This window comes from Aethalodelphis obliquidens, unplaced genomic scaffold (genome assembly GCF_003676395.1).
Source record: "Aethalodelphis obliquidens isolate GAN/ISIS:26980383/991018 unplaced genomic scaffold, ASM367639v1 scaffold1, whole genome shotgun sequence".
In the NCBI taxonomy this organism is placed as follows: Eukaryota; Metazoa; Chordata; class Mammalia; order Artiodactyla; family Delphinidae; genus Aethalodelphis; species Aethalodelphis obliquidens.
Genome location: NW_020837945.1, coordinates 4,922,586 through 4,948,263, shown reverse-complemented (window position 1 = coordinate 4,948,263; position 25,678 = coordinate 4,922,586). Strand labels below are relative to the sequence as shown.

The 25,678-nt window shown below is 41.2% G+C and overlaps 1 protein-coding gene and 1 non-coding gene across 2 annotated transcripts in view; both read right to left on the bottom strand.

Moving 5' to 3' along the window:
• DSCAM (DS cell adhesion molecule) overlaps positions 1–25,678 on the bottom strand; it is a 759,198-nt gene that overhangs the window by 499,106 nt on the left and 234,414 nt on the right. The gene's annotated exons all lie outside the window — the stretch shown is intronic.
• LOC113624141 (U6 spliceosomal RNA) lies at positions 12,916–13,018 on the bottom strand. The gene has a single exon (XR_003434242.1). It is a non-coding gene; the product is annotated as a U6 spliceosomal RNA (small nuclear RNA).

Here is a 25,678-nt window from a genome sequence, read left to right as displayed (position 1 = left end):
AGGTGGGTCTTTTCTACCCATTGTTAATATTATACTAAGTCCTCCTTGTTTGTGGGGATTATACTGGGGTCATGGGTTAACAAACAGTGATAAATGCTACTGTGGGGAAAGAAAGAAAAACCTGAAATGGCCAACTGTGCTATTGCCAGCAGTAGACTGAACAGTATAGTATAACAGCTCAGGATCCATATTTTGGATTGATAAGGAGCTGGGCTATAGCCTAGGTGCTGTGACCCTCATTTCCACGCCTGTCTAATGACCTGAGCCAACGGTGATAATCACCAGTCAACAATGGAAACCCAGCCATTCAGACTAAATATGCCACAGCATCCAGAGCCCCTGGTGGCAACATATCCCATATGCAACAGTTCTTTTCAGAGGTACACACATCCCTAGAAATCATAACCTACAAGAAGTGTGTTCACGTGCGTATGTTGGATACACGTCATCACATCCTTTTCTCACAGGCAGAAAGTTCTTAGGAAGAACGTAAACCACGTTGTTTTTGTTTAAGTCTTTCAGCTCACTCTGTTTACAGTGACAGATCACTACTTTCAAGGCTGCCATTTGACCATTTATATGGTCACCCTTCAGCTTTTGTTTGGTGAAATGACAAGTCATTTCGTCTATTTCCTCTGGCTTTTCTTCAAATGCTTTACAACTTATATGGGATTTGTGAAGGTTTTTCACAGGGAGATGGTTTTCTTCTCTCTCTCTCTCTCTCTCTCTCTCTCTCTCTCTTTTCAAATCTTAGTTCAATCCCAGATCTCACTATGACACTATTTCATGAAGTATAATAATGACAAAAGCAAATGGACAAAGTAGTTGTTTCCATTCTTGGAGATGAGAAGAAGGCATGTACAGGCAGTTACTGAAACTGCTTCAGGGATTAAAAGAACTGGTAGCAAAAGTACTAAGGGAGCCTGGATGGGGCGGGGGAGGCTTTGTGTATATTTCAAATTTTAAAATAACATCTAGAATATTTCACTTTCTAAACTGTTCAATTTACATATTTTTCATTATTTAAAAGTGACTTCAGTCATAACTGCCAAACTTGGAAGCCATCCACATATCCTTCAGGGGAAGGGATAACTAAACTGTGGTACATCTGGGCAATGGAATATTATTTAGTGATAAAAAGGAAACAACTATAAAGCTGTGAAAAGACACAGATGAAACTTAAATGCATGTTATTAAATGCAAGAAACCAATCTTAAAAGACTATGCACTGTATGATTCCAACTATATGACATTCTGGAAAAGGCAGAATTATGGAGACAGTAAAAAAAGATTAGTGGAGGGCTTCCCTGGTGGCGCAGTGGTTGAGAGTCCACCTGCCGATGCAGGGGACACGGGTTCGTGCCCTGGTCCGGGAAGATCCCACATGCCGCGGAGCGGCGAGGCCCGTGAGCCATGGCCGCTGAGCCTGCGCGTCCGGAGCCTGTGCTCCGCAACGGGAGAGCCACAACAGTGAGAGGCCCGCGTACCGCAAAAAAAATAAAAATAAAAAAATAAAAGATTAGTGGTTGCCAGCAGTGGGGGGTGATGGAAGGGAGGGATGAATTGGGGGGAGACAGAGGATTTTAGGGCACTGAAACTACTCTTTATGATACTATAATGGTAGAAACCTGTTATTGTACCATTTTCCAAACCCACAGACTGTACAACACCAAGACTGAACCACAGTGTAAACTATGGACTCTGGGTGATGATGATGAGCTGATGTCGGTTCACTGACTGTGGCGAATGCGTCACTCTGGTGGGGATGCTGATGGTGGGAGGGGGGAGCAGCCGTGTACGTCTAGGAGCAGAGGGTATATGGAAACTCTCTGTACCTTCTTCTCAATTTCGAGTGAACCTAGAACTGCTCTAAAATATAAAGTCTACATAAAAAAAGACTTTGCTGACTTCTTCAAAGATTAAACGAACCTAGTCATCTGTCCATTTGACTGACCTTCCCCATATGCTGGCCTCTCTTTAGGAAGGGTGTGTTCAACTTCTGTAACATCATCTTTTTCTTCTCCAGGTCCTCCAGTGTCACGTAGTGCCCCCTCCCCAGACACAGCACTTGCTCCGAGAAAGGTGAGCAACGGGTTTTCTTCTAATTCTTCACCAGTCACTTCCTTATTTATTTCCCTCACGTCATCATTTCTTCCTCAACTGATTTTTCCACTACCTCTGAAAATACCAGCTCATTGGAAAGTCATCAGAGATTGAGTGAGCAATTGAATATAATTGCACAAAATTACACAGATCTGAAAGCCGCAGTCTACTCTGTGTCTGAGTGTGCGAGGCCAAAGCCTTATGTTTTACCAGCCGGTGCTGCTGAGGTCACCTCGACAGCCTGAAAAGGGTCAAGGGAAGTGATCCCTCACTGTAATACACACAGAAACTCATTCTTTACTGCCCTAAAAAAATGACTATGGAGGTGACAGCGCTGGGACGTCTGCAGCCCTCACGCAGAAAACCAACGGACAGGAGAGAGATGCTACAAGAAAGCGTGTCCAGCGTCTGGCTGATTAAGGCACTGACTGACGGGCAGAGAGGCAGGCTGACTTCTCCCCGAGCAAAGCTCACACAGAGTGGAAGAGCCCACCGTCATGCAGGGCTGTTGCCTCTCCCAATGGCAACACTGTCAGGGTATTCTTGCAAACCGGGACCACTTAGAGTGTGGCTAACCATCTGGGTTTGCCCAGGACTGTCCAGGTTTTTATGCTGAAAGTCAAGCATCCTGATTACCTCCTCTGTCCCTGGATGACCAGGACGGTGAGTCACCTGAAACCATGCAATCTATGGACACGTGGTAGAGAAGCAATGAAAGACCAATCCAGAAATTGGCAAACTTCCACCAGACCAATGACATCACCTTGATTTCGAAAAAATATATATAATATGCACATTATAAAATTTCTTAGTGAATGAACACCTATAGCTGATTCAGTAACTCATGGTTTTCAGTTGCATGTTTAGAAGCAGAGATATAAAAACAGGAAAAGCAAAGCAAAACTAGCCTCCTAATGGAGAATTCGGGAGGAAAAAGGAAAAGCAGAGGTTGTCATGTTGAGGCTGGGTCGCTGCCTGAGACGAGGACTGGAGGTCCCTGAGCCTCAGCCTTACCGTCCGTCAACACTACCCTCTGCCCTGTTTTTAAATTGAACAATGACCACAATACACGTATTTGGTCAGCCTATCCAAATATGAAAAAAAGCAAAATCACCGTAAAATATTTTTGGCAGTTTTTCCCCCTTGAAACCTTGTATTAGAGGGAAGCACACAGTTACTGGAAACAAAGGGCTTTCGGGTAAAAACAGACCATCTGCAGGAAAAAAAAAAATTATCAAGCATGAATTTCCCCAAGAGGAACAGCAATGAAAACAATGGTTAGTTTGTCTCATCTAAGTTCTTCACGGAGGCTGAGGAAGTGAATTTGGGGAAACAGTTCTGATTTTGCACAGAAACAAGCTAGAGTGAACAGGCAGAGCTGCTTCATCTATTCAGTTCATCTCCCACCACCATCGTCCTCCTGCTACCTCTCCATCAGCGTTGCCGCCTTTCCTTTGTCCTGTTTTGGGGCACATACTTGGGGACGGCACTGAATACCTCCCCAGCATCACACCAGCCCCGCCTCCTACAGAACAGGGCACTCTGAGCCACTCTGCCTCGCTCTGTAAGCCTGCCCTTGCTCCCGGGACTGTTGTCTGGACCACACGGAGGGAGCCTGCTGATCATGAGCACGTATCAATGGTCAATGAATGTCTGATCGTGTGGGTTCTGTCTGCACAGTTTCAGTGGGGAGGTTCCATCCTCGGGCCATTCTGAAAACCTATGGGGACTGTGTGTTTCCACTATGACTGGAGCCCTGCGGGGTTGCAGAGGCGGGGAGAGAAGCGGGGATTCTTGGTGTTCTAAATGTGCAGGCCAAGCCCACGTGGTGAATAATTCCTCCAAGTCTCACAAGCCTTTTGTTTGTTCACACAGATGATAAACTTGTTTGCCATTATCAGAACCTAGAGTCTAATTCTACTTAGCTTATGAATATGAGTATTTTTCATCCAGTCCTAATGCCTACCTTGTTTTTCAAGAATATGACTAGTCTGTCAACTAGAGGAAGGTTGTGTATATGTTTTCTTAGCTCGGAACCTCACTCCGAGTCTTCACCCTTTTAAAGACACCAATAGCCCTCCTGAAAATAATAAATAATATCACTTCCCTAGCCATGGAATGTTGAAACATCTGTAAAAGACTTGTATCCAAGTATTAGTAGCATCACCATTTATAATTCATGAATGGTTAAACAAAATGTGTTATATGCACACAGGGGAATATTATTTAACAATAAAAAGGAACAAAGTATTGATACAACCTCAAAAGCACTTTGATAAGTGAAAAACAACAGACATAAAAGACCACAAATACTATATGACTCCATGAAATGTCCAAAAAAGGCAGTTCTGTGAGAAAGTAGATTAGCGGTTGCCTAAAGTTGGGGTAGGAGTGTGGAATGACTGCTAACGGACATGGGATTTCTTTTTGGGTTAATGGAAATGTTTTAAAATTAGATTTTGGTGGAGGTTTCACAACTCTGTAAATATACTAAACACTGAATTGTACATGTAAAATGGGTGAATTTTATGATATGTAAATCAAGCTTGAATAAAGCTATTAAAAACTCAGTATGTTGAATTAATAATAATCTAAAGACAGGATTAACAAAAATCAGTTTTTAATAAAATCTGTATTTCACTACATATATGCTCAGGCACAAGAGGCTGGAGGTTTGCCTTCTGCATTGAATCACTAGGAATGCAGACCAGGTGTGTGGGTAGGTAGGTAACATTACCTATAAATTTCACTTCAGGAAGTGAAGAGTTTATACACCATGTTTGTTATCAAAAGGGAAGCTGGACTTGATAGTGTTGGGAGCCACTGGTATTGTTATTTTTTCTATCATTGTGTGCATTCTTGTCTCTATTTTAGAAATAACCTCAGAGCAGCTGAACAAATTACCCCAGCGCACACCTGTCGACCCGTTCCTGGTTGATCTCTTTCCTGAGGCCAGGTTCCTAGATGCTGGGCTGTACCCAACCTCCCCACGCTATCTCCACTCAAGGAAGCTCTCCTGTCCCCTGAAGCATGTGACTCTCTGCTGGTTTTCATGTGGAACAAAAGCACTGGGTTCTCAAGGCTTATTTGAGGGTGAGACCCAGAGCCTATGTTGGCCGTGAAAGGAGGGGTGATATTAAAACCTGCACAGGACAGAGAGACAGAATTGTCCCCTGAGGAGGGAAAAGGGAGCTGACTTCAGTGGTCAGACTACACGGTTGGGACTGTAGCCCCTCCACCCCTGGATGAGAAGTTCAGAAAGATGCCATGATCATGCCCCCCAGGTTTTTCTTCTGAAGGGTCACGCTTTGTACTCTGTGACGTACCTCCTTGGCCACAGCTGTTTGGGCTTGAGGCTGGCCTGGGGGGTGGGAGGCTGTGCCCTGTGTGGCACATGACTAGCAGACCCTCTCCCTGGGGAGACTCCACGGATGATTTACAAAGGCTCTCAGCTGACATGGAGCAGGCAGAAGCTGCAAGGAGGGTGGACAGAGGTCAGAGGTGGTAGAGGCCCTGATGCAGTGAGAAAAGAAGAAGGTTGGCTTCGGCAGGAAGAGGAAAAGAGAGAGACATAAAAAGGCTGAGACCCCATAAAAGACCCACAGCTGTGAAACAGTGACGGGAACCTGAAAGGGCAGAGCCCAACTGTCCCCTCATGGGTCCCACATTTCTTGAAGCTTTGTGTCTGACTTAAAAATGTGTGAAACAACATTTTATCCATAATACATGCAAGCTTATTCTAATTCAGAATTAGCATGAGAAATTACTTGGCCTTAAGGAAAATCTGTGTGCCTAAAAGATGCACCCTATCCATCTGGTTCCTTGCTGTCCTGTAATAATGTTGCTAAGACTACAAGCAAAGACACAAGTACAAAGGACTGTAGCCTTTGCACGCATGCTCTCCTCTGCCAGCCAAGGTGCAAGCTTCTCCTCCTGGGCCAGACCTGTTCTAGTGCCCCAGGGATGCTGGGCACCTATGTCTGAATGAACCATGTGGCCAGTCAGGCTTGTAGCACGGGAGAGTTTCCCAGCATTTGGGGGAATTAGATAAGAAGACACTGAAGAAAACGAAGAGGAGGTTCTACTCTTACGTAGAGGAGAAGAAGCCATTTGCAGCCACGTAATAAGCTCTCAGTGGGCAGAGTGGTGGCCCCAGGCCTTTTAGCTGGCTCCAGACTACCCAGGATTTCAGCAGTCTGTTGCATGTCAAACCCAACAAAAGAATGTTGAGATGCTAACATGTTATGGAGAAGCCTCATGACACTGTCACCATAGAGATAAGCCCCTTGTGAGGAACAGCTGGGATAGGTAACATATCAGATTTAAATTGGGATTTATTTCCACAAAACTCAATTGCTATCCCTACCTTGTGAATGGCTTCTGAATTATCAACAACCATATGTTTGCAGTCAGTGCCTTGAGGTCTTCAAGATGTGTAAAATCAGCAGCCTGATTCCTGCATCTGTGGAAGGGCTCATGGTTCCAGTTCACATTTTTCTTTACCATTACATGAAAAGGCAAGATTCAACTTTAAGAGAAGGAAAACACCTCCTAATGAATCAAGTTCAGCTACATTTAGGGATCTATAAAGGTCTTCCTCCAAAACTCTAGGTTCCAGCCTTATATTGGACAACTGGACCCTTATACCTCCTGTCCGTTCCACACACACATGTCCCCCATCCCTGACACAGATACCTACAATATATGCATCCTTTCACGTAAACTTTGCACATCAGCTAACAGAAGATTCATAAAAAGAGACACAAAAATAAAGCTAAGGGCTTCCCTGGTGGCGCAGTGGTTGAGAGTCCGCCTGCCGATGCAGGGGACACGGGTTCGTGCCCCGGTCTGGGAAGATCCCACATGCCGCGGAGTGGCCATGGCCACAGAGCCTGCGCGTCCGGAGCCTGTGCTCCGCAACGGGAGACGCCACAACAGTGAGAGGCCCGCGTACAGCAAAAAATAAAAAATAAAAAAAAATAAAAAAAATAAAGCTAAAATGTGAATTCTCAAACCAAAAGGGTAGACATTGAAGTCCTGACTGAAACCCAGTTCTATTCCCCCCGCCCACCACTAAATGGATCATTTCACTTTCATCCTTTTCCCACTTTCACATATGTTATTATTGTCCTAAATTTCATGGTTCAGGGTTTTCCAATTAGCCTGCCATAAGCATGTGATTCAGGAGACAGTGCAGAAGCACTTGGCACTGTTGATGCTGGGAAACTACAGCTCAGGAAGAGCCAGTCCTCTCTGGGAATATTTCCTGAGATGGTGGCAGGATGCCACAGCCCAGCATAGCTTAACACTTCATCACACAGAGAAAGGAAAAGATGAAAAGTAACAGGACGGAATCTTAATAACGTAATCAAGGGAGTCCCATGTAACCTGCTCTACATTAAAAGACAGCAACCGCTGGACCTGTGACCCTCAAGTACACCTCAATAGTTGAAGGCTCTCTAGGTAACTACTGATTCTCAAGGCCTGAGTTCATCACAGTTTGGCTTTCGACCGAGCTGCCCACCATCCAACACATTCTTTACTGCTCCAAAGTAATTTGAATTTATCATGGACTGGATTTCGCAAATTTATGTTTAACTGAATTCCAAATGATTTCTAATTCTCCTTTTAGTTCAAGACAGCACACATTATGTGGCACAGAATGCTTTTAAAACAACATCATTGTTTGAAACATTCGGTGGGGTTGATGCCACATTTCTCTGAAAAAAAAAAAAAAGTCAGCTAAAGAGAAAAGGAAATAACATCACCACCAACATAGGCATCCATTCATTTACTCACCCACTCATTCACTCAAGAATTCATTCACTCACTCACTCACTCAAGCATTTGTTAATTCATTTACTCATTCAGTCATTCATGAAAGTATTCACTCATTCATTAACTCAAGCATTCCTTCATTTATTCATTCACTCACTCATTTCAGAGCTATGCGTCACAGTGCTACCTAGTGCTGGGAACTGCGCAAGGGGACAATCTTGGCCTCCTAGCTCCTCCATAGGCATCTGTTTATGTCACACAACAAGGGTGGGCATGGGTGTGGGTTGACGACCCCATTCCAAGTGCATAAGCATCTTTCCTTCAGTGACAAGGAGAAATGCCAAACAACAACAAAACAGAAGGAGGGGGTGTTGGCAATATTACTATGAAAGGCACGGGCCTGTGGGCAGAGCCACATTAAGACATTCATGGGTCTTTCCTTCAAAAAAATTGTTTAAAATTATATTTTATGACTAGCAGGATTAAGACAAACACAATCTGGCTGGATTATGTTCATTTTTTTCTTCTGATTTGGAAAGAAATTAAAATATTTTCATGGGATCCTAAAATTATAGTGGCCCTAGACACTGTGCCTATTGCATTAGGAGATCACTTGGCTCTGGCTTTGGGGTCACTCATGCCAGCATCCTAATCTTTCCACACCCATGAACTGCATTGACCGTGCACAAGGCAGCTCACTTCTTCATGCCCAGGTCTTTGTGGCTAAGACATACCTAGGGCTCTTGTTTCTGCTTCTCCTCTCCCCATCAAACAGGAATAAAAGTAGAATCGGCTCTCAAGGTCAGTGAACCCTAAGAGTGGCAAGACCACAGAAGTCTCCCCTTGGTTGCTCTTAACACTGAACCAGAACATCCAGACCAAGTAAGGCTCATGAAATTGGAGTCAATTTCGTCAGTTGCCCGCTATGAAGTAGGTTAAACCGAAGTGTTCCCACTTCAGGGAATGAATCAAGTAGGGTCTTTATTTTGTCTCTTATAATAATTCTCATTTTATACCACATTTCACCTCCCCAACCATCCTTATCTTAATGATTGCTTTTAACATACTTTGTAACTGACTTTTTTTTTGGATTTTGAACTCAGTTTGATCTTAAATCCTCTTTTTTTTTTTTTAATTGGAGTATAGTTGCTTTACAATGTCAGTTTCTGCTGTACAGTAAAGTGAATCAGCCACATATATACATGTATCCCCTCTTCCTTGGATTTCCCTCCAGATGAAGCAACCAACGAAGGATTAATCTCCAAAATATACAACCAGTTCATGCAGCTCAAAATCAAAAAAACAAACAACCCAATCAAAAAATGGGCAGAAGACCTAAATAGACATTTCTCCAAAGAAGACACACAGATGGCCAACAAACACATGAAAAGATGCTCAACATCACTAACTATCAGAGAAATGCAAATCAAAACTACAGTGAGGTATCATCTCACACCAGTCAGATGGCCATCATCAAAAAATCTACAAACTGGAGAGGGTGTGGAGAAAAGGGAACCCTCTTACACTGTTGGTGGGAATGTAAATTGGTGCAGCCACTATGGAGAACAGTATGGAGGTTCCTTAAAAAACTAAAACTAGAACTACCATATGACCCAGCCATCCCATTCCTGGGCATATACCTGCAGAAAGCCATAATTCAAAAAGAAACATGCACCCCAATATTCACTGCAGCACTATTTACAATAGCCAGGGCATGGAGGTAACTGACTTATTATGTCCATCATCTGTCTGTCCTCACTGGAACATTTAGCTCTACAAGGGCAAGCATTAGTATGTTCTGTTTACTACTGCATTATTATTCCTGACACTTCTCAGGCACACTATAAGCACTACGTGAATATTACTTGTTAATTAAATTGATTTGAAAATGATCAGAAACACTGGTTTGAAAAACATTAAAATTCAGCCTTCAGGATATTTGGGGTATATTCTATGAGAATTGTTTCTCTACAAACTACAACCCTTGGTCTAGTACTGTTAGAAAGCTCAGGTCTGGCTGCTCCCTGCTCACAAGACAATGCTTGAGAGGCAAGTGTCGGTAGAAGGGAAAAGGAAAAGTTGTTTTATTTCAGAGGCTGGCAACTGGGGGAGAGGGAAAGTTCATGTCCAAAGGCTGACTCCCCCACTGCCGATCAGTGAGCAAGAGCTTTTAAAGGGGAGTTTCGGGGTGTATCAGCAGAGGGAGGGGGCTCCATGCAGAAACAGCACAGTCATCTCTGACCGTCATCTTGAAACTGGCCAGCGATGGTCTGATCAGTGTCATCTTGATTGTTTTAGGTACAGTTAGTCTTCAGTTCCGGGGTCAGTTTGTTCCCATTTCTTTGATCTCAGTTCTCAGAACTGTGGCAGCTATGCCATGGTTACAGTCTGGTCATCATGTAGTTAACTTCTTCCACCTGGTGGAGGGTTCCGTATTTACAAAACAGCTCGAAAAATATGGCTCAGAATATCTATAGCCCTTGAGGAGAAACTACAGGTCCTTGACTTTGCTTAATGACTAAACTATTATTACTTTGTCCTGTTTGCTTTTCCTTTGCTTCTGCATTTTCTTGTTTCTCTGATTAAACTTATCCTCTGGCTGAAGTTTTTCTACAGACAGAAGGCAGGCAGAGGGAGGCATGGGGGAGGGGGCTTCTCTCCTGGGAAGGCCTCATAGGGTCCTGTTTTGTTTCCGTATTCCTGGTAGCGCAGCCTAATATTTTTTCTGTCTGTTCATCCTTTCCCACTTCTGATAATATAAACTATTTTTGACTAAAGTGTACAGCAAGGGATGCAGAATGTATGTGTACCACCCCCTTCTTCCCCTTTCAAATTCTTCACGTGCCACAATTTCTTATCTAAATTTTATACCAATCTGACAGTTTCTCATAAAGCAACAGAGAGAGCATAGTAGCAAAGTTACTGAGCTAATTTTAGTAAGGCACAAGGTGCTTTAGGATATGATTCAAATTTTTTTTTTCATTAAGATTGGCCAGTCTAGTTGAAAAAAAGACAAGACTTTGGATTAACCATTTCCAATATTCTGAATGTACAAACTATCCCATTTCCCGCAAAGGGGAGCTCTCCCAAGCTTTAGGGAATCTTTTGTTGTCCCTGTGGACCACTGCTATCACACAGACACTCCAGGCTGTACATTGAGGGAGATGCTTATGGTAATTAGAGGCGGAGACGCACGGAAAAGGAAAAACTATTAAGAACCTTATTTTCTTCCTTATGACATATCAACTCATTTCCATTTTTATTCAAAATGTTATTCGTTGTATTGATTTTTTTTTTTTTTCGGTACGTGGGTCTCTCACTGTTGTGGCCTCTCCTGTTGCAGAGCACAGGCTCCTGACGTGCAGGCTCAGCAGCCATGGCTCACGGGCACAGCCGCTCCACGGCATGTGGGATCTTCCCGGACCGGGGCACGAACCCGTGTCCCCTGCATTGGCAGGCGGACTCTCAACCACTGCGCCACCAGGGAAGCCCCGTTGTATTGATTTTTATTATAAAATTAATATATTCACATTGTAAAAACTTCTATAAATACAGAAAGATAGAAAAAAAATGAACCATGATCACATAATTGCATCTTGCCAAAGCAAAATGCCTTCTATTAACATTTTGATGTATACCTTGTAGACTGTTCTGATGCAATGAACAGAATGATCTGAAAGGGGCCCCAGGAGTTCACTCAGGGTAGCCCGGACAATGGGCCAACTGGAAGCAGGGTCCCCGTTTCTGCTGGCATAAGGGCTGCATCTGAGTGAGGCTTCTTCCCCCTGACAGAAGGGGCTACACCTTCCCATGGGCCTGGGGGTCTCCAGGTGCTGGGCAGCTGGCTCTCTCAGACAATTCCAGTCAATGCCTACTAAACCCAGACAATGTTTAGTAGAATTTCTCTCAGGCTTACAAGAAAGGAGCATATGCAGAGAGGTTCCTCGAATGACAGACCCAAGCACTGTCGAGAATACCCAACCCCAGCCTGCATTTCTGTGGGATGATGAACAGATAAGGAACCCTTTCATTTTCTCACTTACATCTATTTTCTTCCTTAACATCTATTCCTTAACACATACTGTACCACCTTGTAGAATATGCCCTTACCTACTGTGATAGACAGTTTTCCGTGTCAACTTAGAGTTAGGCTGTAGCACCCAGATATTCAGTCAAACACTAGTGTAGGTGTTACAGGGAAGTTATTTTGTAGATGTGGTAAACATCAACAATCAGTTGACTTTAAGGAGATTACCCTGGATAATCTGGGTCAGCACAATCTAATCAAAGAACTTGAAAGAACCTAAAGCAGAAATGAGCTTTCCCTGAAGAGGAAATTCAGCCTGTGGACTGCAGTATCAGATCCTGCCCCAGAGTTTCCAGCCTGTCCTGATGGCTTGCCTTATGGATTTCAGACTCACTCACCCCAACTGCATAATTGTGTGAGCTAATTCCTTGAAGTACATCTCTATCTATCATCTATCTATTTCCTACTGGTTCTGTTTCTCTGGTGGACCCTGAATGATACACTCACCTTGCACCAGAGTTACATAATTTCATTCATAAGCTTAAGTTCTGTATAAATGAGAAATCTATTTAGGTAAGGTTTATGAAACTTGGGACTTTTCTCCCATTTATTTGCTTCTTTGTTTCTTTCTTCTTTTTCTTTCCTTTCTTTTATTGAAGTATAGTTGATTTACAATGCTGTGTTTCAGGTATACAGCAAAGTGATTCGGTTATACATATACAAAAGAATATATACAGACACACACACACACACACACACACACACACACACACACACACACACACACATATATATATACACACACACATTCTTTTTCAGATCCTTTTCCCTTATAGGTTATTACAAAATACTGAGTATAGTTCCCTGTGCTCTACAGTATATCCTTGTTGGTTATCTAATTTATATATAGTAGTGAGTATCTGTTAATCCCAAACTCCTAATTTATCCCTCCCCCCACTTTTCCCTTTGGTAACCATAAGTTTGTTTTCTATGTCTGTGGGTCTATTAAAAACATGGAATGCTTCACAAATTTGTGTGTCTTCCTCGAACAGGGGCCAAGCTAATCTTCTCTGCATGGTTCCAATTTTAGTATATGTGCTGCCAAAGCAATCATGTTTCTTTGTTTTTTATGCTTTTCCCTTTTTTCCCCAAACGGAGTTGAAGATATCAATATAGCAAGGTATCATAACTCTAAATGAATATAGAATATTCACATATTCTAGAATGAACACAGACTATTTGCTTAATACATAATTAAGAAATAAAAAAAGGAGGCTTATGGTAGGCAAGTAAGAAGGCAAGAATATATTTAGGAACAAAATGAATGCCAAAAGCTGGGAGAACGGGAGAACGGAGATGAATCGCTACAAAGATCCGTGGAAATTCACCAAGTACGAAGGCTGAGGGCAGAGCCCAAAGGCAGAAAGAGATGCCCCCAGGTGCAGAAAGCCAGGAATGGGTCTAGAGAGCAAAGAGAATGCACCAGAAACTCAAAATGCTGGCAGGCAGGCTGTAAAGCAGAAAGAGCATTGCTATGGTTTGGAACGCTCATAGCTGGCCTTGCAATGCACAAAGATCTAAAGGGGGTGTGGCTGGTGCTCTGATCCCAAGCTCTCCAATCGCAAAGTTTCAAACCCACCTTCACAATGTGCGAAGTTTTTGGCGAACTGAATCTAACTTAAGATTCCAACTCTGCAACAGAGTCCAGAGACAGCTCAGCTACATGTTAGATTGACTCAGGCTCACACCATCAGCCTGACAGGGGGCACGTCTTCTCAGGAGGTGAATATGTCTTATCCCAACACTATGTTCAGCATAAAATAAAAAATCACAAGATGCACAAAGAAGTGAGGAAAAGAGGCCTACATTTAAAAGAGGAAACAGTTCATAGAAATAAATATAGCAATGACCCAGATGTCTGAATTATCACTCAGGAATTCTAAAGTATCTATGATGAAGGGTCTAGAAGAAAATGATGACAACAAATATGAGTAGATGATGAATTTCAGCACATAAATGGAAACAGTAAAAAGGAAAATCAAATGGAACTACCAGAATCGAATTATGTGATGTCAGAGAGGAAGAATGCATAAGCTTATTAGCAGACTTGGACACAGCAGAGTAAAGAATCAGTGAACTCAAAGGCAGGCCAATAGACCCTATCTTGACAGTAGATAGAGAATAAAAAGTAAAAAACTAAAATAAAATAAAACAAAGTATCCAAGACATGTAACATACTCTCAAGCAATATAAATAATTGGAGTCCCAGAGGTTAGAAGAGATATAGGAAAAAAATTATTTTAAGAGACAATAGTCACTAAATTTGAAATTGATGAAATACATCAATACACATATCCAAGAAGCTCAGCAAACCACAAACATGATAAGCCTTTAAAAAATAATTTTAAAAATCACACCTATCACATCAGAGGCAAACTGCTGAAAACCAAAAATGGAAAGAAAATCTTAAAAGTAGCCCAAAAAACCCAGCCAGGTCATATGCAAGGAAAGCATGAAAAGAGTGATGATTGAATTTCTCAGAGTGAAATAGAGTTTTCAAAGTGTCAAAATATTTTTTTTTTAAAAAAGCTGTTAATACAAAATTCTATATCTAACAGAGGTTTACATCAAAAACGAAAGGTAAATTAAGACAAGTTCAGCCAAAGAAAATCTCAGATTTTGTAGCCAGAAAACCTGTGCTACAAGAAATGCTAAAAGAACTGCTTCAGGGTGAAATATATGATTCCAGATAGAAGTTCAAGTCTGCAGGAAAAAAAAAGAAGACCATAGAAAGTGCAAAATATAGGTAAAAAAAGGGGACCTATTTATTACTTTTAATACGTGTATGTTTGTGTGTACAGACACATATCTATGTTTGTGTAATACATACAACATACACAGATTTAAGCTACAATTGTTCAAAGCAAAAATGGTAGCAACATGTTGTAGGGTTCATAGAGTACAGAGGAATAAAAGAGCACAAGGAGCAAGAGGGGGATAAATGGAATTATACCTGTAATCATGGTGTTCCTACATTTTGTAAAGAGTTTGATATAATTGGAAATTGAACTGTGTTAAGTTAAAGATACACATTGTAATTCCTAGTGAAGTTAAAGATATACATTGTAATTCCTAGTGACCCTGAAAAAATAATACAAGAATGTATATTTAAAACGTTAATAGAATTAAATAATTACTTGGTCACTCAAAATAAGTCAGGGAATTAAAAAGAGAAACATACACCAATATGAAAGATCTAAACCCAAGTTATGTTGAGAATTACATTATATATGAATAGACTAAATGCCACTTAAAGACGAGGTAAATAAACAAGATCCAAATGAATGCATTTTACAGGAAATACACTTAGAACATAAAGAAACAGATGGTTGAAAATGAAATGTTAAAAAGCAACATACTATCCAACCACTGTGCATCATAGATCTAGATGGCTTTGTTTATACCAGACCTAGTGCAATTCAGGACAAATAGTAACATCAAAGATAAAGAGGAGTATTTCATAATGTTAACAGTCACTCCACCAAGAATGAGTAACTCACCTAAATTTAAATGTACCTAATGAAATAGATTCAAAACATATGATACCAAAATTGACAGAAGATTTTTGTTTTCAAAAAGAAAGCTCAAATTCACAGTGGGAGATTTTAACATGCTTCTCCTTATGACTGATAAAACAAGTGGACCAAAACTTGAATAAAATATAGAATATTTGATTAACACTATAAACCAATTTAACGTAATTAACACTTAAAGAACACTCCACTCAACAACTGTGTAGTACAGATTCTTGCCAAGAGCACATGGAATATTAACCAAGATAAATCAAATTCTTGGACATTAAAAATCCCTCAATTACTCAAATTATAATAATTCAAAGTATGTTCTCTGAAAACAACATTAACATTGAAATTAATAGTCATAAGATAACTTTAAAAATACTCAACTAGTAGGAAATTAAACAACACATTTCTAAGCAGGTGACAGCCTGAAGAAAATCCATAAGGAAAAATAGAAGATGTTTTGGATTGAATGATAGTAATATTTGTGGTGGTGGGTTCTTGAAGATAATCTGGATGTCCATCTCTGAGGAAGTGGATTCATAAAATGTGGTGGATACAAATCATTGACTACAATGCAGCTGCTAGGTACAAGGAATTCAATTTACACATAGCAAAGTGGGAGAATTCCAAACACATAGTGTTCATGAAAATTAAAAGATGTATAACACCCTTTGATGATGTAAATTAAACCAACATTTGCATAAAACAATAATATACAGTGTAAAACATACCTACAAAAATGCACACTCAACATATTAGCACATTTCAAATGGTGGGAGCAGTTATCCTCGAGGAGGTGGGCAATAGGAATAAAAGGAAATAAACAGAACAAAAAGGGAAAGAGTCTCTGTTAGACCAATAACCATCATGTGCCACAAAATGAGAGTCCCAGAATCCTCTGAAACTGACCCCAAACAAACAAAAACTAAACAAACTTTAGACCAGACACAGAGCAAAAAGGAAGAGTGCAGAAAAACGTTGATATGATGAATCCCCCAAAGTGCAACCCAGAGAAGTAAAGAGTTAGACCAGGTGAAAGAGAAGTTAAGAGAAACAGAGAAAAGAATAACAAATCCCAAAGCACTTTTAACAGGATCCCTGGAAGAAGACAATGAGAGAGACAATATTTGAAGAGATAAAACCTGAAGGAAATCTCAGAACTGATGAACAACATGAATCTTCAGATTCCAGAAATATAAGCCAAGCAGAATAAATATTTTTAAAATCCTTAACTAGATGAAACTACAGACCACCACCGAGACAGAGAAAAATATTAAAACCTACCAGAGAGAAAAAGACAGATTACTAGCAGAGTAAGGACAAATGAAATGACAGCGGACTGCTCACTGGCAATGAAATACGGGAGAAAGTCATAAGAAGGTACAAAAATTCTGAAGGAAAGTAAATGTCAATATAGAATTCTATATCCAGCTAGGTTACCAGTCAAAAATGAAGCATGACAAAGTTCTTTTGAGATATAAGAAGAAAGAGAGAACTTACTACTCTTAGACCCTTACTGGAGAAACTATTGAAGATTATACTTCATCAGGAAGGAAACATGTCCTGCAGGAACAGGTGGTCCTCAGCCAGCGAGCTTAGCATCCTCAGCCATGCACCTTCCAATTGGTCAGGACTCTGTCCCAATTCGTTAGGGGCCATGCCTTACCAGATCTTTACTATTCAGACAATGCTACCAGGCTACCAGAAGCAATGATAAGAACTCTATTCATACATTGGTAAATCCAGATAAATATTAACTTTAAAAAGATTAATAGGGCTGTTAAAAGTAAGGCATAATTAAAATTCTAGACAAAGAAGCATGAAAAGCAGAAGAAAGAGATGGGAATTAAAGAAGTCAAGTTCAGGAGAAGGGTAGACAAGCTCATTAACTTTAAGTTTTGTATGTGAGGGTACATGTCAAAGTCATGGTTGACAACAAAGAATAGAAATAGAATTTGTAACTTCCACACCAATAGAAGAAATAAAGAACGCTAGCAATCTATCAAACAGCAGGCAAGTTCGGTAGGGGAGCAGGAGAATCAAAAACATTGATAAATGAAAATACCAAATATGCCAGAAATTCAAGGAAATATAAATATGCTTACATGACCTACTGGAAATAATCAACTGTGCATTTTTTAAAATGTCTTGTAGAGTGGAGCTACAGTGCTCATTAGAGAGAAATTTATAGCTTGCAATGTATTTCCTTTTAAAAGAGAGAAAGACTAAAAACAAATCAGCCAAAAATTCAGTTCCATGAGCTAGAAGAATGAAGCAAACTCAAAAAATCAGAAAAAAGACATAAAATACAAAACAAGAAATTAAAATGAAACAAATTTACATCTTTAAAAAGACTAATGCTGTAGGAAAGAATCTCAACAAGCACAAATCATCAACAGGAACGAGGGAGGAGACATTGCTATGGCTAAATCAAAAGAGAATCCTTTAAACGAAGAAAGTAACACTTCGGTCTTCTCTCCAAGCTCAGGGGGTGCCCTGCCACCTCAGGCAGGGGCAGGAAGTCTAGTGTCTGGCTTAACACCCAGAGGCCACCTTCTGCCAGACTCGCACACGGCTACTGCTTGAAAGCCGTCTGGGTTACAGGGCTTTGTGTCAAGCTCTGAGCCAGAGGTGCCCACTCAGCACCTGTTTATATCTTTTCTCTCCCAGCAGTGAGGTAAGGACATCATCCCTGTTTTACAGGTGCGGGAACAGAGGCTCAGGGATGTCAAACAGCACAGTTAAGTTCGCCCAGCTAGTTAGTGGGGAAACCATGTTTCAAGCTCAGGTGTGTCTCAGTTCAAAACTTATAATCCTAAAACTGCAGCAACTTTCACAGTTCCTCCCAGCTGTGAGCGTAAGGGGAGCTGGAATGGGGAGAGAAGTACAAGGAAGGGTCAAGTCAGCATTTAAACTTTCCTTCACTCTTTCCAAAATGTGACTTTCTAGTTTTGTCCGCCTGGCACAGGATCTTTTCCCACTGTTAGGTGGGCCCGCCTGGCCCCGAAGCCTTCCAGGGTCCACTAGAATCTGAACGCACAGGTCTCACCTTGAAACAGACGGAAAGGCATTTCAAATTGGTAATTCATAGCTAGTACTAGTTTAGTCTTATTCTCTTTTAAAGTTTAACAATGACCTCTTCCTATTAGTAAGATGTATTTCTTTCCATTTTTCCTTTAAAAATATAAACAAGTAACTCAGTCAGATATATTTTCACTTCCAGAGTCACATTTATTTGACCTGCTTCTTATTTTTAATTCCCTGATCCCATATGCTTGTGAGATTAGCAAATGCTACTGAAATGTGTTTGAGTCACAAGGTAATTACTTTAGATAAATGTCATTCTGTGGTTTAGGATTAGGTCCTAATTCCAGTTTTTAATAGTACCTGGTTAAGCCCTCCTTGGATTGGCTCGATAGTCCTGGGGACTATATGTAATAAAAGCCCACAAAGTAACTCATTCATAAGCCAGTTCTGATGTGTAGATCCTGATGGCTGAATTCATACCTAAATCCAAATCTTCCTGTCAGATATCAGCAAGAAGAGATGAACCAGCATGCACAATTGTGTTTAAATAATGAGAATGTTATTCAAAAGGCAGACCTGAAAAAGGACCTATATCAAATATGTTCACCATGACTTTCAGTTTGTAGGTATTTTTTAGTGCCAAAACGGGATAAAACACACAAAGAAACACATACTTTCATGCACACACACTCCAGATTCAGAACCCAAGATAATAGTTCCAGCAAGAAAGAGCAAGAAAAAAACATTGTTAGGTTACATGTCATAAACATACTTGTAGGAAACGTGTGACCTTGGTAACAATATCCAGAAAGTGTTTTTAAAATGCACCATTAAGCACAGGAGGAGAGACAGCAATTTGGAGAAACAGATATGGACACACGTAATAAATATTTCAGAGATTTCCAGTCATTGGGATTCTGCACATATCTCATGCACATAAAGATAAGATCCGGAGAAAATGAAACTCTGGTTAGATAACATGAGGCCTTACCCATAAATACTTACTGGAAGTCGAAATGATGTTTTGAACATGGTCTAACTGAAAGCAAAATGTCAGCATTCAGAACAAAGTACTCTAGATTTGGAAAAACACACAAATAAGCAGAACCCTGGGCCAGACGGAACAACAGGTATAACAGAGTGATATCCTTAAGTAAGCAAAGGGATAACCTTTTTTTTTTAAAAATTTATTTATTATTTATTTATTTATTTTTGGCTGTGTTGGGTCTTTGTGCTGCACACAGGCTTTCTCTAGTTGCGGCGAGCGGGGGCTACTCTTCATTGAGGTGCGTGGGCTTCTCATTGTGGTGGCTTCTCTTGTTGCGGAGCACGGGCTCTAGGCGCGTGGGCTTCAGTAGTTGCAACATGCAGGCTCTGTAGTTGTGGCTCACGGGCTCTAGAGCACAGGCTCAGTAGTTGTGGCACACGGGCTTAGTTGCTCCGTGGCATATGGGATCTTCCCAGACCAGGGCTTGAACCCCTGTCCCCTGCATTGGCAGCTGGATTCTTAACCACTGCGTCACCAGGGAAGTCCCGGGATAACCTTAATATAGACTGCGCACTGATATCTGAGCAATGGCGCAGACTATTAAAATCATGAATAGATGAGAGAATTTTACTAAATTTACCACAAAATTTTAGAAAGGAATAAGAAAGACAAGACCAAGGACAGCTGACTATTGATGAACTACTGAAGACAATCCATGAAGAATTCAGAAAAGTACAAGATGGCATCCTAAAAGGATGCTTATGAAACCAGTACTGTACTTTCCAAGAGACCCATTATTTTTTATTAATTAATTTATTTTATTTATCTTATTTTTGGCTGCACTGGGTCTTTGTTGCTGCGTGCAGGCTTTCTCTAGTTGTGGTGAGCGGGGGCTACTCTTCATTGTAGTGTGCAGGCTTCTCATTGTCGTGGCTTCTCTTGTTGCCGAGCACGGGCTCTAGGCACACGGGCTTCAGTAGTTGTGGCCCACGGGCTCTAGAGCGCAGGCTCAGTAGCTGTGGCGCATGGGCTTAGTTGCTCCGCGGCATGTGGGATCTTCCCAGACCAGGGCTCAAACCCGAGCCCCCTGCATTGGCAGGTGGATTATTAACCACTGCACCACCAGGGAAGCCCCAAAAGCCCCATTTTGTAAATGGAAAGCAATGGCACGCAATGGGTCCAGCCAGCGAGACAAAAGGCTATTTGGGGCAAGTACACACTGTACCATCCAAAGCCCTCGCTGGTTTCTAGGTTGAGAACAGATTATATTAACCATTCCAGGCTGGGTTTAATGTTTGGCAATTCAACTCCCATTTGCGGCATATCAACCTTCAGAATTAAAGGCCACAAATGAACCCTCAGACAGGAAAATGCTTCTGGGCCTGACCGGTGAAGGAAGTAGACACTTCATCCACCCTCCTTTCTTCCACCGCATCCTACACCTGCCTCAGCTGTCCCCGGTGGTGGTCTTCTCCCAACATCACTGCAACGCTGAGGATCCTCAGCGCAACAGGGGAACAGGCAGGAGAAAATAGCAAAGTGCAAAGAAGGAGAGAATATCTTAGTTTTTAAAAATGTGAACTTCCTCTTGGTCAGCCAACTGGCTCTGAGGGAAATTCCTTGAGTCTTTCCCAAATTTTCAATGAAACCAATGTAATGATTGGATAATCTCAGAAGAACTGTGCTCCTGTGCCTGTATAATGAATGAGTTCTCGTATAATGCATGCAAGGCAGAATACAGAGTGTCCTGGGTGTGTCACCCTGTGTTACAAATGATGGAGCTAAATTCCAGAAATGTTGGCTGACGTGGTCTCCATCTTCTTACTTGGTATGATGCTGTGTAACCCATGAACGTGGTCAATGATGGAGCAAAAGCCTTCTTGAAACAGAAGAAAATCATTCCGTTTGTGAAGGAAAATCACCAACTTAATAAACAAAAAAATCCCCAATGTTCTCATCTTCTCACAGTCCTACCACCATTCCATTCTTGAAGGTGTCTATAGGCCCACGTGGCCTGGGGACCAAGGATCCTCTGTAGTGCCATGATATTTGGGGCTCACGTCAGCAAGGTCAGGTCACTGAGCACTGAGTCCTCAGCATCTCAGAGTTTGACCATCGGCTGTCACTGTGAGTTTGGCAAGAAAAGGACTGTAAAATATCAAAGGGAGTAAAATTTCGTGATGAAAGAAATCTCTCTTGAAAGGCAAGATTACTATGCATTAAGGAACAAGGCAAAATTGCTGATGTGGATGGAATTATGCCTCAAGAAAACTGAAGGGAAAAACAATCTGTATCATTCAGAGAAAGACCTGCAACTTGATCCCCACTGCCTCTGTGTGTCATGTTGAAACCCATAAGAAAAGGAGCCCAGGATATTTGATTTTTTGTCCCATGAACCCGCTGGTTGGTTCCTTTCCTGGATGAACCAACTTTCCTAGTTGGTTCCTTTCCTGGATGTGGGGGTTTGGACCGAGCTCAACTGTGCCACCAACAGCTCCAGCTCAAAGCCCTCAATGTGAGTTAGAGGTCGCTGGGTCGGGTCTGGGGAATAAACAAATTACATGTAGTTTGCGAATCTGTCTGCACGTCAGATGAAAGACAATTTGGATTTAACTCTAGACATGAAGCTGGAGTGTTGTAATGACAAGGAACAAAACCAACTCCCATCTCAGAAATGCTGGCAATAGGGTTAGGGAGGTGCTGGGAAAAGCACGGATCTGAGGAATTAGCAAGAGTTATAGAATGGAAGGAAAAAGCAAAGGGTGCCCATGGCCATGTGAGGAACCCTCGGCAGTTCGTGAAGTGCTTGTACATCCATCAGTGTAACTAGCTCACATTCCATCCCCATCACTCAAAGAAGAGACAGGGGCTCTGCAAAGTCAGGTCAACAGGTCCCAAACATGCACATCACCAGAAACCCTGGAGAAGGTTTTCACAGATACCAGTGCCTGGGTCCTTGTGGTCCAAGGGATGCTCTGGAGTTGGGAACTGTGAACCTGGAACTGTCAAAACCCACCTTGGTGACTGACGATCCACAGGTATGAGAACACAAAAAGGGACGCAGAGATGGGAAGTATTGGAGCCCGTTAGATTCATGAGGAAATTCTATTAAATGTTAAAGAAACATGCTTACAAAGGCTTATATTAAAAATTATTATTATTAAAAGTATTAATATGTCTACACTTTTTTTTTCAGTATGTCAGTACAATAGCAAGGAACATGGATGATTTCAGAGAGGGTTTATTTTTCCTTATTTAATGTTAAAGGGAAAATAATTGCATGCACCTCTCATCAGTAGTGACAGATGAAATGAGAGGGTTGTGTTTGATTGTTCAATATCACAGAGGCAAAGTTGGTTAACGAGAATGACAAATCTGCGTCCTAGGAGGAAACATTCGGAAACTGCCATCCCAAGGTTGATCTGAAGGACAAGGAGGTTTTAGACCAGCTTCGCAAACTTGAGTGTGTGTAAGAACCACCTGAGATTGTTAATGTGGATTCTGACGCAGGAGATCTGGGAAGGGGCCTGAGAGTCTGCATTTCCGACCCATTTCCAGGTGAGGCAAAAAGGCACACACACACCCAGGGGTGTAGCCAGGTGTTCCCAGCAGCTCAGCAGTAGGTATCTGCCAGGAGGGCAGATAGAGCGTGGACAAACACCCGTGCTTGAAGCCCAACTTTTATGGGAATACATCGATCACTGCAGAAAGGAGCCTGACCTCTCAATATCTATACAGTCCTCACTTTGCTTCTAAAGCAAATTTCTGTACCTAATAATCCTGTATTCCAGTCCTAAGATCATAAATCAGACTGCAGGGGAAGGCTGGACTTGAAATGGCAGCAAAGATGACACTGGGGCAGCCATCACATCACATGGCATCTACCAAGAGAAAAGAAGCACTGATTCCATTGCACAAAAATGTAAGAGCAGATGAGTTGTTCAACGGTCCATTAAAGGACACAATCTTTTTTTAAGAAAAAAATTATTTATTTACTCATTTGGTTGCACTGGCTCTTAGTTGCGTCAGGCGGGCTCCTTACTTGTGGCATGCGAACTCTTAGTTGTGGCATGCATGTGGGATCTAGTTCCCTGACCAGGGATCGAACCCTGGGCCCCCTGCATTGGGAGTGTGGAGTCTTAACCTCTGTGCCACCAGGGAAGTCACAAAGGATACAATCTTTTCCAAATTTTTTTTTTAAAATCTAGTAAAATCATTTTACTTAAGAACACTAAATAATGACAACACACACATAAAGAGAATAATACCTTTGGGAGGAAATTAATAATAACAACACCTGTAATAACCTCATCAATGAAACAAGGATCCAGTGGAGAAGATACAGGAAAGGTCACAGATTGCAGACTTTTAACAGGAAGTTATCCTGGAATCATCTAATTTTTACCTCCACATTCTTTTCTGACCAGAAAACTAGGGCCATGTCTGAGCCAAAAGCACATAATTTTCATGACAAAAATTTGGGCTGTAACTCATATAACTATATATTTTTCCTAACAAAAATGCTAATCTACTCACTGATCTTTTTAATGAGGCATTCACAAGTATAGGTTAATTATAACATGTATTATGTTGGAAAATGTTTTCTATGTTTATTGTTTTATACAAAATTTTATTAGCATCAGTAAATTAAAGAAAAAAGATGATGCATAGCCCATAATTGACTGGATTGCCAAAAGAGTGAGAGTACACGGTCTTTATCCCAAAAGACCAAATTTGTCATTTGGTAAGTCCTTCCCAAATTCTAATAAGGCCTCCAAATAACATTATCTCTACATAATACACATCTATTATTGCAATCTCATAAGAATCACCAGCTATATAATAACCAAAAAAAATTTAAGATGCTGCAATTTAAGTTTAAGCCCATTCCAACAGGAATATTCTGTAAAAAAAAAATCAGCACTTGCAAAGCCTCTGGGCGTGAGCTGGAGTTGAAAGTTAAGCATCTATTTGCATTTGGTTTAGGAAATCTTTGCCACCTTCCCATGAAATTTCGGCTGTCTCAGTGGATTTGGTGAAGATCAAAGTCTCCACACTCAGAGAGTGGGTTTTAATCCCCGCCAACAGTCAATCATTTGATTCTCCAGTACAAAGAGCTACTCCTGGTGAAGTGCTGCCACATGGTTAGGACTTCACACGGCCTTGTTTTCACCTACTTCCATTCACTGGGATGCTTGGGTTCCAGGTACTGCAGAGACTTTACAAAATGCATACAAGGGGAAATGGGAAATGTAAACCCCTGCTCGGAAGTCAGTGACAGAAAACACTGAGGGAAGCCTTTCCCTTCTCTTCCTGCCCGGTGAGTAAGTGACACGGTGTAGCGCTGTCAGGTGAGGGCTAACATCGTCCCTGATCCGTACACCTCAGGTTTACACCCACGGACCTTGGTGGCCGCTGGACCAAACTGCGGAGAGTCAGGGGCCACCTCACTTCAAAGGCCCCTCTCCTTCAAATGCATCACATAACCTTGTGATATTACACATCGTCATACGTTTAGGAAAAATTACTTTGTGAATATCACCTGGTTAATATCAACACTGGTCAGAACATCTTTAAAAGGAGGAATATGTCTGTAATTTATCTCACATCCAGACCAGGATGGGAAAAGTTTGTATAAGCATTGATGGACGCCATGAATTTCAGCTAGTGGTGATGGAGCAAAATTGTAGCGAAACTGCCATTTTTAGAGGGACAGACTCTCCTTGTCGAAATCATTCAGACACTTCATTTTTGTTTTTCTGCAGATTCATAAAAAATGATTGATAAAAATGTTTGATTAGCAAAGTAAGAAATAATGATAGTTTAATATATGTAATTACAGTATAGAATGCTCATAGTTAGTCTAGTCTTTTGTTCTCCCACGATCTAGACAAAAGAAAAAAATGAAACTTTTTTCCAGGCGTACTATTCAATTTGGTCTATTCTGCATGTGCGAAGTGTTTAAAAAGAAAAATAACTGAATAAGAACAAAGGAAATTATTTTGACCGGGGGTGAAGAAGGAAAACTTTATTCTCATAAAAAAGAAAGTGAAACTATTTATGTGAAGAGAAAAAAATCACAATCAACTATCATTATTCTGTAGTCTTATTTTCAAGGGCTGAATTTTCCATCTTAATAATTAGGAACTCAAGACTACATTTACATGGAAAAAA